The 6760-nt window shown below is 40.2% G+C and overlaps 1 pseudogene; it reads left to right on the top strand.

Annotated features, from left to right (window-relative positions):
* The first annotated feature begins 856 nt into the window (after positions 1-856).
* Positions 857-1151, top strand: LOC103249189 (annotated as a pseudogene).
* Positions 1152-6760: the final 5609 nt, after the last annotated feature.

Genomic DNA, 6760 nt, shown 5'->3' on the forward strand with positions numbered 1-6760 from the left:
AGACAGGACAGGAATATGAAAAAAGTGATACTGGAGCTGAGTCTTGGTAAAGTACAAGTAATTTTTCCCAGTGAATTTGGGATGTGATTTTTGGAAGGGTATTCTAGCCAGAGGGAAAGACAAATAGACACTCAAAAGTATAATATGGTGTAGTAGTCAGCAACCTACAGTTTGATTTATCTGAAATATGGAGTGGGAGGAAGATACAACTAGAGATGAGGCTGGAAAGTATGGTTTGCCATGCTGAGGAAGCTTAATTTTATCCTGTAGGCATTAGGAAGTCATCACAAAACTCTAAATTAGAGTGAAATGATCAGATTTGCATTTGACAAAGACTAATGTCTGTAGAGTTGAGAATCAATGTGAGAATCAGGAGAGGTCCATTCTCATATGACGACCCATTGTAAATTGTAGAGCACTATAAAATCCTTACGTAAATATTTACTTATTCTCAGTTTGATATGTCATTATTTGCTTTATTATAGTTAATGTGTGATGGATATTTTACTCTATATATTTATTTAAATAAACCTATGAAATAAAATATTTTTCTTCAACCAAAAATGAATTGCAGAGGGAGCGGAAGAGGCCCGACCTGCTGGGTGAGGTGCCGAGACAGTTTGGTGGTGAGTCCTGGGCCCGGCGCCGCTCAAAGCTTCGGAATCCGGGAGACGCCAGAACCAGCGGAGGGACTTGGGATTCCAGGGCAGTCGTGGCTGCCGCCACGGACGCCGCCGCTGCTGCCGAAGCACGCGGCCCTAAGAGGCCTTGTAGGCCCAGGTGCGGCCCGCGGAGCCTGACGTGTTGTTACCGTGAGTAAAGCGAGCGCCCTCTCCACAGTCGCTTACGCAGGAAAATGGAGGAGATTTCGTTGGCCAACCTGGATACTAACAAGCTAGAGGCCATCGCGCAGGAGATTTACGTAGACCTGATAGAGGATTCTTGTTTGGGATTCTGCTTTGAGGTGCACCGGGCAGTCAAGTGCGGCTACTTCTTCCTGGAGTTCGCAGAGACTGGGAGAAGTGTGAAGGATTTTGGCATTCAACCCCTGGAAGACAAAGGCGTGCCGCCTCCCGCTCTGCTCCCTTCCCGGAGAGCCTGAGAATGGACCCGATCAGCAGCTGCAGCGCTCACCTCCGGAATTCCAGTAGCTGCAACATGACACAGACTGGTCCTGTGGCTTGGAGGAGTAAGCTAAGTAGGAAAAGAAAAAAAATCTGACACAAGTTCAAATTCCCCTTGAAGATCCTAGCGTTTAAAAAGCCCACTTGGAGAATTAAGGAATTCCTTTTCTAAGTGTATTTCCTGAGGCCCGCTCTGCAGCCAAGGGCAGGAGGAGCTGCACTGCCCGTGGGCAGTTCAATGTGTGTATATATCTAAACACACGAGGATGTGCCCAAGATCCTGCAGTGCCCCTGTTTCGCAGGTGAGCGGTGTGTGCCCGGCATGGAAAATTTTCTGTTACTCTGCCTGATGTCAGGGGCTTCCTGGACATTGTGGATATTACTAAATTGGTCAGAGCTATAATCAGTGGCCCAAGTGGGACTGCTCTTCTGATCTCTGAGCCTCTGATTAGGGCTTCTTTGATATAAATGAAAAAGTCAGATGTGAGATCTGTATGCTAACAATTTCAATTTGAGAAAACCAAGAAAAAGAATTCCCAACCAGAATTGGTAGGGAAAACCTGTAGCCTTGAGCCCAACAAGAAGAAAAGATAAAAACCACCGGTTTCTCAAGGGTCCAACCTTTACAGTGATTCCAACCGGTTTGAGGACTAGGCCTATCCTTTGGCTGCGTAGAGCCCTCTCTTGCCCTCGCATCTGGTGGCATAGGCTTGCAAATGTGTACAATTTTGTTGTCCAAGTAGGCTGAGGATTCAGTTTTGATCCCCTGGAGAAGTAGCAGGGACCTCTGCAACTATGCATGATTTCTCAAACTGCCAAGATTCATATCTGGATGTATTCTATGGATATAAGTTTATTAGGCAGTCATTTTCTGAATTACTGGTAAACTAACCAGTCCATGGGTGTGACTTGGTCATTATGCCAGGTCACTATATGCCTCCCACTCCAGGGGCAGGCCTGAACTATAGAACAGAATCATGACTGTGTAAGAGGCTGTGGTTTGAAAACTGAGCCTAGAGGGGACCTCTTCCAGCTGCCTTCAGTAATGTGAATGGGTTAGTGCTAGGAGCCAAGGAGCAGGACTGGGCCATCTCTCTTCTGACTGTGTGCAGAAATAATCCTGTTGAATGCCCTTGTTTCTTTGGTTGGGCAATCAGAGCTCTGCTATGGTGAACATCCAGACTGTCACCACATTCTCCTCCCATCACAGAGGACAGTGCATTCCACTAGGTTCCCTTTGAATCTTCTTGACAAGAGCTGTCCTTTTATTGTTTGGAGACAGAGACAAACCTCCAGAATTTCCTGGCGTCAGGGAATGGGATAGGGGAAAATGGGAAGTGACAGCCACATATCAAAACTACACTTTACTCCCTGAGCAAGGGTCTGTGAAGTATAGCGGGGTGGGAGCCCCACAGTGAACGGGAACTGTGCTGCTTTATTTGAAATGTTTTCTTACCTCGTTCTGTGCCCCAGTAAGGGGCCCAGCCTCATCTGTCTGGCTTGGCCTCCTGTTCCTCTTGTCTCCTACCCCACTGCCTATCTGATGCAGCTCATGATCCCAGGTGCTGCTTGCCACTCCAGCTTTTACATTAACCAGTTTCAATTCATCTCTCTTAGTGCTCATGCTTCTGAAACCTGCCCAGTTTTCTTTCCCTTGGCTTCCTTCAAGTATTTTGTTTTTCTTTTTCTATTTTTGTAGAAGACTTAAGAATCTTTATTATGGCTTTCTCTGTTGGGATTGGAATTAGAAGAAAACATAATTTTTTGTATTTAAAAGGCAGTTTAATACCTAAGCATTTCTCCTGTAAAAGACTGCCTTGCTAGTGTGCTCTCCCTGCTGTGTCTTACTTCATGAGGAATTATATCTTCTTGCCTCTGCTCGGATACTGCCTCTTAGGGCCTAAGCAGAAGAGCAGTAAAGTACATAGGGATGGAGCTGGTCCAGCTCTATCCATTCTCTAACACTTGCTGTGCAATTACTCCTCCATTTCCCAGAAGGAACTATTTGGACTGTATGGGTTGACTTCAGTTATGTACTATAGAGGGTTAAGAATACCATAAAGCTTGGGCCTGGAGACTGTTTATTAGTGCTTTATCTTCCTAGGGTTGTCTTGATTAGGGTCTGGGTCTAGTTACAGATTGGTCTTCAACTGAAGAATTGTAATAACTTTAAAAAAAAGTCAGACCTTTGCAGGAGCTAGAGTAATGTTGGGTTATCTTTGCCCTTGACTTTTTGTAGACATATTAGAGGATATAGAGGGAAAGGAGGGTCTAAGTGGGACTGTGACCTACTTCCTGACAATGTCTTGGAAGCTGGATGAGGGTAAGGGACAAGAGCCATGATCTAATCATTCTTTTAGCTAGGGAATGCAGATCATGACATTACTGTTTTCTTTCTGGCCTTTTCTCTTGGTTAGAGGAGGAAGTGGGACATAGTTTTGAATAATGATTTGTTCACATTACCTCCCAACCTTTGTGTGTGTGTGTGTGTGTCTCTTTATCAATAGGGCAGTAGCCCCCTCCTGCCCTGGGTGGATGTAGGTAGGTTTGGTCCAGCAGGTACCCTGAGGGTACAGGCTCTTTGGGGGAGAAAATGCTCCCTACCATGTAGTTGACAGTGTTTAGGAACTCTCCCTTTCCCTACCTACCTTTCCTCTAACAACAGAATCCTATTCTCTCCTCTTCAATTAAGTGTATTGATCACCTTGTAATCCTATTATGTATCTGAGTGTGTGTGTGTGTGTGTGTGTGTGTTACAAGAAAAAGAGGTTCTTTAAAATTTTATGTGGTTTGTGCTTTTTCCCACCACCACCGCATGCCCAAGGACCACTGCCTGGCATTATTGCATGCTGGGATCATTGCGGGGAAGGGCTGTGAAGCTCGCCACTGTCCTTTGTTTTGGAGATAATTATTTTTGCATAAGTAGTCCATCCTATAAACATTTAGAGTGTAGTTCCCTTGCCCCTATGGCTGCTGGTGTAAATAAATTGCATCTCCCCATAGGTAAACAGTAAGAATACACAAAATTTTAAAAAATGAAAAAAAAAAAAGAATTGTAAACATAAACTAAGGAAACAAAAAATTCTACCTTGTTCCAGAACTCTTATCTTAACAAAATATCTTGCTGGTGAAGACCCTACAAAGAATAAGTCAAAATATTGATAATATTTGAAATTAACAAGTTGACAAAGATTTGGAGAAATTAGAACATTTGCACACTGTTTGTAGGCATGTAAAATGCTGCAACTGCTATAGAAAACTGTGGTACTTCCTTAAAAACATGGAATTACCATATGATCTAGTAGTTCCATTTTGGGCACATAGCAAAAGAACTGAAAGCAGGAATTCATACAGGTATTTTACAGCTATATTCAGAACAGTATTATTCACACTAGCCAGAAGTTGGAAATAGCCCAAGTCAAAATGTGTAAACATATAATGGAATATTATTTAGCCTGAAAAAGGAAGGAAATTCTGACACATGCTACAGCATGGATGATTCTTAAGAACTTTAGGCAAAGTGAAATAAGCCAGACACAAAAAAGATAAATGTTGCATAATTCCACTTATATGAGGGATCTGGAGTGGTCAAATTCATAGAGACAGAAAGTAGAATGGTGGTTTCCAGGAGCTTGGGGGAGGGAGAAATGGTGAGTTATTGTTTAAAGACTCAGTGTTTCAGTTTTGCAAGATGAAAAGAGTTCCAGAGATTGGTTGCACAGCAATGTGAATACATTTACAACTATTAAGCTTAAAAATTGTTAAGATGTTAAATTTTATGTTATGTGTATTTTACCACAGTTAAAAATATATTGATGGTCTTTAATAGATTAAAAAATGCATTCAAAGGATGTATGAACAATAATCATCAAATAGGAGAGTTTTAAACTTTTTGATAGTGTGAGAAGTTTCTCTTTTTTTTGGTGGGGGTAGATAGTGGTTTATAGCCCCCAAATTAATATACTGTATCTCTATTAGATGCTAAATTAAACTAAACTAGTATACGCTTTTAGAACATTAAGAGGATAATCAAGAACTAATACTAATCTTACTTCCAAACTCATTTTACAAGGCCAGCATTACCTTGATATCAAAGTCAGTTAAAGACACTATAAGAAAATTCCAGGTCAGTACTTCTGATAAACATAGATGCAGGAATCCTCAACAAATTATAAGCAAATCAAATTCAACAGCCACATTAAAAAAATCATTCACCATGATCAAGTGGGATTAATCCTGGGATGCAAAGATGGTTCAACATATGCAAATTAAATAAGTGTGACTCATCACATTTACAAAATGAAGAACAAGAATCATATAATCAATCATCTCAATAAACGCTGCAAAGGCAATCAACAAAATTAAGCATACTTTCATGATAAATAATATCAGTAAATCAGGTATAGAGGGACTGTATCTCAACCCATTAAAATCTATATACAATAACCCCATAGCTAACATCATACTCAAAGGTGAAAAGTTGAAAACTTTTCCTCTAAGAACAGGAACAATACAGGGACGACCACTCTTGCCGCTTGTTTCCAAGAAGTTATTTTGTTTCTGTTTGCAAATGACATGATGTTATATATATGTAATATACATATATGTTGTTATATATAAATGATGTTTTATATATATATATGATGTTATATATATAGGAAACGCTAATGATTTTACAAAAAATACTGTTAGAACCAATAAACAAATGCAACAAAGTTGCAGGATATAAAAATCAGCATTAAAAAATCAGTAGCATTTTTATATACTAACAGTAAACTATGAAAAAAAAATCAAATTGGTGGCTCAACCTATAACCCCAGCACTTTGGGAGACCAAGGTGAATGGATTGCCTGAACCCGTAGGTTAGAGACCAGCCCATGCAACTTTGCAAGACCTCATCTCTACAATAAATAAAAAATTAGCTGGGCATTGTAGTGCATGCCTGTAGTTCTGGCTACTTGGAAGGCTGAGGCAAAAGGATTGCCAGAGCCCAGCAGGTCGACGCTGGAGCGGCTATGATTGTGCCACTGCACTCTAGCCTAGGCGACGATGGAGTGAGACTCCAACTCAAAAAAAAAAAATCAAGGAAACAATCTTATTTACAATAACAACAACAAAAAAGGAAAAATACTTAGGAATAAATTTAGCCAGCGGTGAAAGATCTGTACCCTGAAAATTATAAAACATTGGTGAAAGAAATTGAAGAAAGCAAATATAAATAAAAATATATCCCATGCTCATGGATTGGATGAGTCAATATTGTTAAAATGACCACAAATAGCTAAAGCAAGCCTGAACAAATCAATAGACTTCAAAATAATACTACAAAGCTATATAACCAAAGCAGCATGATACTAGCATAAACATAGACACATAGATCAATGGAATAAAATGGAGAATACAAAATTAATTTATATATCTGTAGTCAATGCATTTTGGCAAAGGAGTAAAGAACATTCATTGGGGAAAAAACATTTTCTTCAATAAATGGTTCTGGGAAAATGAAATATCCAGAAGAATGAAACTGGACCCCCACCTTTTACCCTATACAAAAATCAAAACAAAATATATCAAAGATCTAAATGTAAGACTTGAAATATTAAAACTGCTAGAAGAAAGCAGAGCAGAAATGTTTC

This window comes from Carlito syrichta, unplaced genomic scaffold, assembly GCF_000164805.1.
Source record: "Carlito syrichta isolate Samal-C Ts95f unplaced genomic scaffold, Tarsius_syrichta-2.0.1 Scaffold117951, whole genome shotgun sequence".
Taxonomy (NCBI): Eukaryota; Metazoa; Chordata; class Mammalia; order Primates; family Tarsiidae; genus Carlito; species Carlito syrichta.